This window comes from Rutidosis leptorrhynchoides, chromosome 4 (genome assembly GCF_046630445.1).
Source record: "Rutidosis leptorrhynchoides isolate AG116_Rl617_1_P2 chromosome 4, CSIRO_AGI_Rlap_v1, whole genome shotgun sequence".
NCBI lineage: Eukaryota > Viridiplantae > Streptophyta > Magnoliopsida > Asterales > Asteraceae > Rutidosis > Rutidosis leptorrhynchoides.
In genome coordinates this window covers 47,348,454-47,359,820 of record NC_092336.1, presented here as the reverse complement: position 1 = coordinate 47,359,820, position 11,367 = coordinate 47,348,454, and the positions used below count along the sequence as shown (strand labels likewise).

At 30.3% G+C, this 11,367-nt stretch overlaps 1 long non-coding RNA gene across 1 annotated transcript; it reads left to right on the top strand.

Annotated features, from left to right (window-relative positions):
• Positions 1 to 1,763: 1,763 nt before the first annotated feature.
• Positions 1,764 to 3,516, top strand: LOC139904570 (uncharacterized). The gene is made up of 3 exons (XR_011778888.1): positions 1,764 to 1,832; positions 2,435 to 2,646; positions 3,096 to 3,516. It is a non-coding gene; the product is annotated as an uncharacterized lncRNA (long non-coding RNA).
• Positions 3,517 to 11,367: the final 7,851 nt, after the last annotated feature.

The window sequence follows — 11,367 nt, the reverse complement described above, 5'->3', positions numbered from 1 at the left end:
TTTGTTATGTGTTTTATAGTTTCGTTAATGAATTCTAAAATTATGTAGTTTCAATTAATGTAATTCATGTTTAGTTGTAATGATAGATTGGTATTTCATAAAATATAGCCGTTTATTATAATAATTCCTAAAAACTATTACATTATTTCTTATAAATAGAAAAACAACTTAGTTCCTAAAAACGATTACTTTAATTCCTAACGGCTATTTTCAACAAACACATTCATCAATCTTCGTAATCGCGAATATCGTATTGCTGCCATGGCTGAGATTCTGGTACAGCTTCATCTTCATCTCCATCTTCACTTGCCTCAATGGCGTAGCTTTCATCAATCCATTCGGTGTAAAGATTAATTGGTTGGTTACGTAACAAGGCTCGCCCAATCGCACCAAACCAATCGTGATCTGCCTCTAGTAGCGAGACATGAGTGTTGGGTTTTTTGAAAAACCATATTTGTTTAGTGGGGTAGATTATGTCTCGCTGGAGCAACTCAAGCAACGACATATAACTTGGACACTTACGAACATCCATGTAATAATCTCGTGTTTCATACGAGGTATAATTCATCAATTCTCGATCAAACTCACCTCCGTAATTAAACGTATATGAATTGAAAATTATATTTAAATAGATATGATTTTGGATATTAGATTAAAAAAATAAATTAATAATTATGGATATATAGATATAGCACCCGATGCCTTTGTCTTCCCTATCATTTTATACACACTTTTGAAGGCTGTTTATAAATCACCAAAAGAGGCCCAATGGGCTTACATCGAATGCAATTAGCCCGCTAATAACTATTATTTACATATTATTTACACCACAAGAGATTACAGCCAAAAAAATTCTTATTTACACATTATTATAAGTATAAATAAATTGAGGTATCGACAACTTCTACGCAATTCTAAACCCTAGCAATGGCGACACCACACCGGTAAGTAATTTAATCACAAACAATTTTTTTTTTTTTTTTATTATTCGTAAAGTTAACAGTGTATGTAAGGCGTTTATGGCTGACGTATCAATGACGTATTGCTTACATGTCGGCGACGGTACGCAGGGGCGGAGCTTGAAGTTTGTGAGTGGGAGGGCCAAAATAGTGAATATTTCTTTATGAAATAGAAAATTTATACCAAGTATATATATATCCAAGTTCCAATGGAGCCGAGCACTATTGTAACTTGTTTATATCAACTTACATTTAAGAAATAAATATAAAAAGTTACTCTACTAATTTGCCTTAGACTTACCTTGCCACCAACTATACTTTTAGTTATAAACTACAATTATTATTATTATTGCAATAAACAAAACAACTAAATTAATCTCAAAACACATGACTGAAATTATAAGGCAAGTTAATAAGAAGACAAATGCAATAAGTCAAAAAGAAAGTGATGATTTGGAATATGGGAAGAAGGGCAAGAAGAAAGTAGTAGTGGACAATACATTAATTTAGGCAAAGAGAAAGCACCATGGTTGAATTTTTCAAAAGAGCTGCTGCCATTTTTTGACTTCAGTTCCTTTTTTACACCATAACAACAAAAAATACTAGTACTTGTCCAAAAATTTAGGGTGGCCATGGCCCTCTTTGGTCTACATGTAGTTCCGCCTTTGACGGTACGTCGACGTCGAAAAATCGAGATGTGTTGCCGACTTCGGAAATTTCGTTTTCTACACATTTAATTTGTTCTTAAGCAATGAATTGGGAAAACGTGTTTTGTTATTATTTTTTCTATTTTGTGTTAATTTATTTATAATATATGTGTTGTTGCAGAGAAATACCCCATTCTGAGCATCAATCTGAAGGCCAAAACATTGAGTAAGTCAGATTATCAATGATGTTTTTCTTATATTTTGATAAATTTATTAGTAGTTTTGATATATTAATTAATGGCGTCTGTAAGGTTTAAGTTTGTTGCTATTATAGGGTTTAGGGTGGTCCGGATAAACTTTTGAATCGTGTGAACACTTTCGCAATAAAGTATGTCGACCTTAGACATTGCCTAAGGGTTACATGAAATCTCTATATGGGATAAGACAAAAGCAAGAACTCCGTTGTAGGCAATTATAATTTGGAGTCAACAACAAAGAGTTTATTATGCCTATGAATTGTCCCATCTTTTCATCAATTGAATTTGAGACAAGTACTCTCTGTATATAGAAGAGTATGAAAGGCTAAACCTATTGGCAAAAAGGTGTCCATGAATGGTCACGTTAATGGTTACACCCTTTTTTTTCCATGAAAAGTTGCACTATTTCATGAGACTAACGAACAAACATAACCTTTCAATTCATTAACGCTAGTTAGCTGAAACAGTGTGCACTCCACACTCTCATAATTTGTAATAAAGCTTAACTCGAAATCCATTTGTCTCGAGTAATATGAATATGAATGTTAATAATAATGTGTGTTTTTTGCAGGGAACTTCGGTCGGGTATGCTGCTTACTGAGTCCGAAGCCAAAATTGAAGCCGAACTCCTAGCCCATAGAAGAGCCCAAGCCCAAGCCCAAGCCTTGGATCAATCGTTTGCCCAATCCCGAGCACTAACTCAAGCCTTGTCCAAACAAGCCCTGGATCAGGCCCAACAGAAAGCCCAGGCTGATGCTGAAGCTGAGGCCCCCTTGTAAGAAAGTAAGTTAAGAGTTGGCCCAAACTTGTTGGTTTTAAATTTTGCATGTGATATTTACTTAATTGGTCACAAAGTGTGTTATGTTACTTGGCTATTTATTCTCAAATAGAGGAGGGATGACTTATTACCATGTGTGGAGATACGTATTTCTCTACTTTGTTAGTAGAGAAATGACTTTCTTTTTTTTTGCTGGTAGAAGGAGGTATTGTTATTTGGAGTTATCTTTTAGTTTAAAAGTAGAAGCAGATGTACATATCTTTTCTATGCCATTTCTAACGTTTGTATTTAGTTATAATAAGTTACCATTTTTAGTTATAATAAGTAACCAGAAAATTGCTCCATTGTTTTTGTTGATCTATTCTTCATAATTTCATCATCAGAATCGTTTATATTGTGTGATAACCAGGTGTTATCTTCAACAAACCTACCTCTAATTTAATGATGTTTACAGGAACATTACAGTGAATATGTTAATGTTTCTTGCTTATTGTGGTGTTGTGCTCTTGTCCCGTCCGGGTTTTAGTGAAGATTCGCCTTTTCTTGTCAAGCTAATGACTTTCCTCTTTGATTGTGGTGTGTTTTCTCTTTTCTACGTTTGCTGGGATATTGCGGTTTCTGAAAAAACATTCTTTGATCGGATTAAGTCTGGATTTGATAAGTTGAAGAAGGACCGTCTGAGCAAGAATGGGATGACTGCTGAGGTTGGTTATCGTCTTCTAGATGATCAAGTTTAGAATATGAACCTTTACATCATAGAATTCAAAGTATGTGCAGAATAAGTTCTAGACAATACATTTGAATGATTGGAAAATTTTGTTAAGCTCGTTAGTAGCGCACTTTAGAATTTGTACTTGAGTACATGTTCTCTTTGTTGTCCCAAATCTTAGTCTTTTAAGAAAGTTGATTAGTAAGTTTATAATATATATAGATATATATGCTTCGGAGTATATGAATATTTGTGAAAGTGATGATATGTTTTTCTCCATTTGCATATAACTTTTGGATACGTGTAATTTTTGTTTTGTTTTAGTTTATTAGGTGATTTGGTAAAACCACACCTAAACTAAATCTACTAAACTAAATGGTTTTAACACACGAATCATACAATTAAACCCGATCAATGTAGTAAAATATTTAATTATAAGTTCAGGTTTGTTCACAGAGAATAGTTGTCAGAATTTAAATTAAAATAAACGAAATTCAGATGGACGAAGTAGTTTCACTTTAATGTTCGACAATTGATTAGAATTGCTCTTTTATTTTATAAACTAACATAAAGTTATAAGTGTTAGGATTTAGGACCCAAACAAGATGTGATTTATATATGAGTTGCCTAAAATACCCTTCTAAATTTCGGCTCCCATCACCACCCTTACTTCCTCTCCAAGTCCAACTTGTTCCCAAAGTAATTCCTAATTAAACCCTAATTTTAGAATTTTCCTAACACCCCTATAAATAGAGGCCTAACCAAAACTTTTTCATTGTACCAAATCACAACAACAATTCTCTCCCAAAAATCTCTCTCCCTCCCTCTTGTTTTCGGCCAAAACCGAAACCATCATCATCATCACTATCGAAAATCATCAACAATCTTCAAGGGTTTTGCAAGTGATCTTCAAGCGTTCTTCGTGTTCTTCAAGAATCTTCAAGGTGTTCTTCAAGTTTTTCAAGGCTTTGATCTTCAATCTTCATCTTGTTCATCTTTTCTTTGTTAGTCATCTTCGAATCTTCAAAGGTATAAACATAAACCCTAAACTATCTACATAATCTTTGATTTTGTTTAATTCATATTCATGATTATAACTCATTTATACATAAACATACCTAGATCTATATATACATGAAAAAGAAATATATATATATATATATATATATATATATATATATATATATATATATATATATATATATATATATATATATATATATATATATATATATATGTATGTGTCGACCAAAAAGAAAAAAAAAAGGGAAAAAGAAAGTTTGATATTTAAAACCTAGAAGATTAGATAAAGATTTGTTTGTGTTTAATTAAGGAAACAAAATAACTACATATATATACATATACATATCGACATATATATATATATATATATATATATATATATATATATATATATATATATATATATATATATATATATATATATATATATATATGCATGTAAAAAATATATTTTCTATATATATATATATATATATATATATATATATATATATATATATATATATATATATATATATACGAGTTACATATACATATTAAAACCCTAAACCCTAATTACACCTAAACTATATTACTTTAATTAAAACCCTAACACTACTTTTTAACCCTAATCATTACCTAATCATTACTACATTAATTAAAACCCTAAACCTAACCCTAATTATTAAAACCCTAATTTATTAAACCCTAATTTACTAAACCCTAAGACATTAATTAAACCCTAGTCATTTATTACAAACCCTAATCATTAAAATACTACTTTAATTAACTAACCCTAATTAATGAAACCCTAATACTACTTATACTATTCATTAACATGTATACACTATTACTGTTACTAACACCTACAACCTACTATTTATATTATAACACATAAGAACATTTTTGGATATGTATTAGAGATGTATAGATCTTCGAACTTTCTTGACGAATGGTTTCTACGAAACTCTAGGTGGAAGTTTTTGGATTTTCCGATTTAAAGGATCCTATAGCTCAAGCCCCTAGATCTGAAATGGCCATTCGAAGGGAAATGGGTGATTGGAAGCTTATCTAATTCGGCAAGTATCCTAAAATGGAAAACACTCTTAAAAGTAGAAACTTTCTAATTATAGAAACTTACTAAAATAAGAACCCTACTAAAAGTGGAAACTTTCTAAAAATGGAAATTTACTAGGGAAGAAAACTTAGTAAAACGAACTATACTTAAAACACTATCATACCTAAACACTTACTTAAACATGGGCAAAAACACTTACTATTCTTAAATGTCAATAGGTTGACTTTCTGCTCACGTTCATTCAAACTTTCTATTTCGAGGAATAACCATCTCTCTCTACTTACTAAGGTGAACTCATAGTCCCTCTTTTTATTGCTAGCAAACTTACTTACTTATTTGGGGTGAGACTGATGCTGTTTTTACATTTTACAATTTAGACACAAGTGCCAACTGTTAAACTATGCTATACCCGGCTATGTCCGACTAAGTCCATACAGTGATATTTTTAATTGCTCGTTGAATGCATACTTAATTATTGGGGGTAGGCCTATCAGGAGTAACGTCCCCGATACATTTGACCAAGTCATTGTATTACTTAATAATAAAATTTAAACCGACAAGTATATACTACAACTTGTCATGGGGCAAACTTGATCGTTTAGTCAAAATATCACGAACTGGCATAACTTTTTGATCCTGCGAGATCAACTTTACAAAATAAATCTTGTGGTCTAAAACAACGGTCAAACTTATTTGTTAAACCTATGAACTTCACTCAACCTTTTGGTTGACACTTTAGCATGTTTTGTCTCAGGTGCTGATTGAATCAAGCTTTCTTACTTACTACTTATGTGATGCTACTTGGACATAGGATCAAGAGATATCGCATTTACTACTTTTGCATTTGAACATTTACTTTATTCCTTTGTAACGACATTTCATTTTCCGCTGCGTACTCAATAAAGTTTATTTTATCATTTAGTATTGTTCTCATATATTATAATATGTTGGTTTATTTGATATTAAGTCACATTTCGCCCAGGCCCTAACTTGTGACGACCCGACAATTTCCGACCAAATTTAAACTTTATCTTTATATTAATCTGACACGATAAGCAAAGTTTGTTATGATTAAGTCTCAAGGATTTGAAACTATATTCATATATGCATTTAACCTCGACTAAATTTCAATGATTCACGAACCACTAAATGAACGTATATGATTAGATATGTTTATGTATAAATATATTAACTTGAAAACGTTACGCGTTAAACTATCTTTCTAAGCAAAATAAAAATAAACTTTGAAAAATAAATAGTTTTGAAAAAGTAAATGTTATACTATTAAATAAAAGATTTTGGATATAAACTTATATTTCTAAATATGTAACTATATATTTTTACGTAGTCATAAAACATCCTAATTTAAAATAATATATTTTGGTAAACAACGAGTCACTGATTTATAGAAGCACATGACCACAACACTCAAATTTTATAAGATACATTTTCACAAAGTAAATTTTTGATAAAAAACTCAAATTATTATTAAAAGTACACGTCGCATAACGAAAAAGTCTAGTTTTCTAAATGTACGAGAGTGCGCTCGAAAAACCGAAAGTGGTACATGAGTCGTGAGACCACGACCGTGTCATTTTTGTAAAAATTATATTTTTACCATGAACATAAATATAATATAATATTTAATTAATTCTAAAGATTAAATATATTATATATTAAATAATATATAAATATAACATATGTTACATAAGAAACGTCGGTAGAAGAATGAGTGCGCTTGAACTGTAAAGTTGATTCCATGCAATCGCATGGATATAAAGGAGAGACACCATGCGATTGCATGGTGTGTTTGGTGAGCTCTCATTTCCTATAAAAACGCGTTTTTGGTTCGGATCAAATTCATTCATTACATCTCATATCTCTCACTCTCTCGTATATATATATTTATTATTATTATTATTATTATTATTATTATCATTATTATTATTATTATTATTAGTTTAAAGATTAATATTATTATTAATTTTATCATTATTATTAGTATTATTATTTATACATAAAATACTACGACGAGGTTCTGCCCGCGTGCTCTCAAAATGAATTTTTTGAGCGGGATAGAACTAAAGAAATTATGGGTTATTGCTATGGAGGTTATGGGTAATATTCGGGGGTTATGCTCGTGAGGTCAAATTAGTGTTTATCATCTCCGTTGCGTCTACGTACCTTTCCTGCAATATTGAATCTCAATATTGATACGTGAGTACTCATAATTTAATTTTTACATACTAATAGTGTATCCCTGACTAGTGCTCGAGAAAATAGGATTATGTATGCTTGAACTTTTTATAGTGCCCTTAGATAGGTTATGTTGAATCTTAAATTAGTTACACCTGTGGTTCAGATAAGGTATAAGATATGCATGTCGTTAGAAAGCTAGCGAAAAATTAAGAACTTTTCCTTTAGATGTCGAATGGTTTCGATGAACGGATTAGAAGTTATAGTCAATTGAATTTTTAATATTATTATTAAAAATGATTATTAATATCGTCGTTGTTATCATCATTCTAGTTTTTATCAAATTATTATTATTATTATTATTATTATTATTATTATTATTATTATTATTATTATTATTATTATTATTATTATTATTATTATTATTATTAATAAAAAGTATTATCATTAAAAATTGTTATTTTTATTATTATTACTATCATTAAAAGTATAATTAGTATTATTTTTATTATTATCACCATTAAAATAGTTATTAGTAATATCATTATCATAATATTTATTATTATTAATGTATAATATTAAGTAACACTTAATTATTATAATTACTATTATTATCATTAAAAGGAATACGATATAAAAGATGACTTAAAAGCTACTAACAAATCAATTAGGAAATAATGAGTATGAGTATCATGATGAAATTTAAAATATTGTAAGAAACTGATTTAGATAAAATTATCATTTTTTTATTATTTTTATCACTATTATTATTAAAGGTATTATTAATATTAAAAAATATCCTTTTTACAAAAGTTATTATTTTTTTAATAGGAATAACATTGTTAATATAAATTTCACTAATATCATGAATTAGAAATTATCATTTTTCATAATATCATTTTTAGTAAATATAAAAATTAATATTTTTATTAATAAGATAATAATAATTATTCTTACAAAATAATATAAATTTTATTTATCAATGTTATTATATCAAATAAATATGTAACACAAATAATATAATTACTTTAATAAAACCTATCATAATATTTTATGATATTAAATGAGCCTTATAAATTTTATTACTTAAGATAAATAAAATTATATTTTAATTATTAATAAATGAATTGTATTATTTACTTTAGTAAAATCTTTTAAAAATATGTAAAAATATAAAACGACGATATTTAAAATATAATAATCATGTATAAATTTTGGAAAACATTTTGAGTCAAATTGACTTTTGTTGACTTTTGCATATAGTCTCGAGCATTAGGATTGTGGTACACTATGACTTAACCTAAATTGTTAGAACAAATATTGACCAACAAATAAATATATACAAATAATATAGGTTCGTGAATCCGAGGCCAACCTTTCACTTGTTCAATGACGTTATATGTATTTTACTACGAAATACAGTATGGTGAGTTTCATTTGCCTTTTTACCCTTTATATTTTTGGGCTGAGAATACATGCGCTGTTTTTATAAATGTTTTACGAAATAGACACAAGTAATCGAAACTACATTATATGGTTGAATGTTCGAAGCCGAATATGCCCCTTTAAACTTGGTAGCCTAAGAATTAGGGAACAGACACCCTAATTGACGCGAATCCTAAAGATAGATCTATGGGCCTAACGAACCCCATCCAAAGTACCGGATGCTTTAGTACTTCAAAATTTATATCATGTCCGAAGGAGGATCCTGGAATGATGGGGATATTCTTATATGCATATTATGAATGTCGGTTACCAGGTGTTCAATCCATATGAATGATATTTTTGTCTCTATGCATGGGACGTATGTTTATGAGAAATGGAAATATGAAATCTTGTGGTCTATTAAAACTATGAAATGATTATTTATGTTAAACTAATGAACTCACCAACCTTTTGGTTGACACTTTAAAGCATGTTTATTCTCAGGTACGAAAAAAATCTTCCGCTGTGCATTTGCTCATATTAGAGATATTTCTTGGAGTCAATCATGACATATTTCAAAAGACGTTGCATTTGAGTCTTTGAGTTCATCAAGATTATTATTAAGTCAATTATATTTGGATATATTATGAAATGCTATACATGCCTGTCAACAGTCGATGTAACGAAAGTTTGTCTTTTAAAAACGAATGCAATGTTTGTAAAATGTATCATATAGAGGTCAATTACCTCGCGATGTAATCAATTGTTGTGAATCGTTTGTAATCGATATGGATTTCATCCAGATGGATTAGGACGGGTCTCTACAGTTGGTATCAGAGCGGTGTTCTTAGCGAACCAGGTCTGCATTAGTGTGTATAACTGATAAGTCGTTAGGATGCTTTAGTGAGTCTGGACTTCGACCGTGTCTGCATGTCAAAATTTTGCTTATCATTTTTGTCAGAAATCATCAGTTTATCATCCTTAGGAAATTACCTTCTTATCATTCTTAGTCTAGACACATCTTACTGCAATGATTGCATGAATAGTGTATAGACAAAATTCATATCTTAGCATATCTACTAATCCATATCTTAGCGTAACTGTCACTGTAGATTTTATCTGACACGTTTCCTTAATTTTCTCCGTAATTCATGGGATCTTTGGAAGTATGTATAGATATTCTATATTTAATTAGAATATCATTTGATATTCGAAAATCATTTCATATCAAAACCCTTTAACTGATCGTGAGAGATGGATCCTACACCTAGCTTGGATTCCATTAGTTCCGGAAGCGATTTCGAGATGTATATTGAAGCAGACTCCGAAGTCAATGAACCAGAAGTGCCTCAACCATTTAGTTATTTTTCTTTCTGGAAGAGATGGGGGTGGGTCCAAGACTTACTCACTCGATGGAGAAATGAAGAAGGCGAGCCCTACCGCGAACCAAACTTACCTCCTAACATCGGAGAAAATGATGTACTCACCGGTGAACCTATGCGCAACACTGTATTCACTCTTCTTGCTAAAGTTTTCCACCTCGAAGGTCGCATTACTGCAATCTCAGAAAATATTCAACCTCTACTTCCGAATACCAATCGAAAGGGAATATTAGAAGAAGTTAGGGAACTTCGAATTGATAATCAAGATCTATCGAATCAGATGAGTGGATGGATAGAAATGATAGAGGGTAGAATAGAAACCCTGACAAGAATGGTGCGTGAATTACAAGCTATACTTACTACACCAACATCATCATCAACCTCAGCACCAACAACACTTGTAGCACCGACAGCAACAATACCACCATCAGCAGCACCAGCAGCATAACCAGTACCAACAACAACAACATCACACGTCTCAACCTCGCAATCTATACCTCAAGCATAATCATCGTCTACGAATCGTTCTACATAAACTATCTTCATCCTTCATGGCGATTATGTAATCTCTAATGTTTTAGAGATTATGTACTCTAGTTCTAGCCGCAAATATGATGAGTTTAATATCACATTGACTCATAAAATCCATGATTACGTCTGAAGAAAATATATATGTATATATGTTTTCATAAAGATTGTAATTAAAAGTTTTATTGTACAAACTGTTAATGGTGAAAATATTTTAACGGGTAGGTAATACCCGAGGAATATTCAGATTTCACATTTATAAGTTACAATGTACATTCTTTGAAGCTGATTCAACAGTCGTTTACTATCCTACTTACATCCACCGATATACAAATCCGTTCACCACAGAATAACCATATTCACCCAATTTCATATTTGGATTTTGATTTATCAGAATCCAACAAGT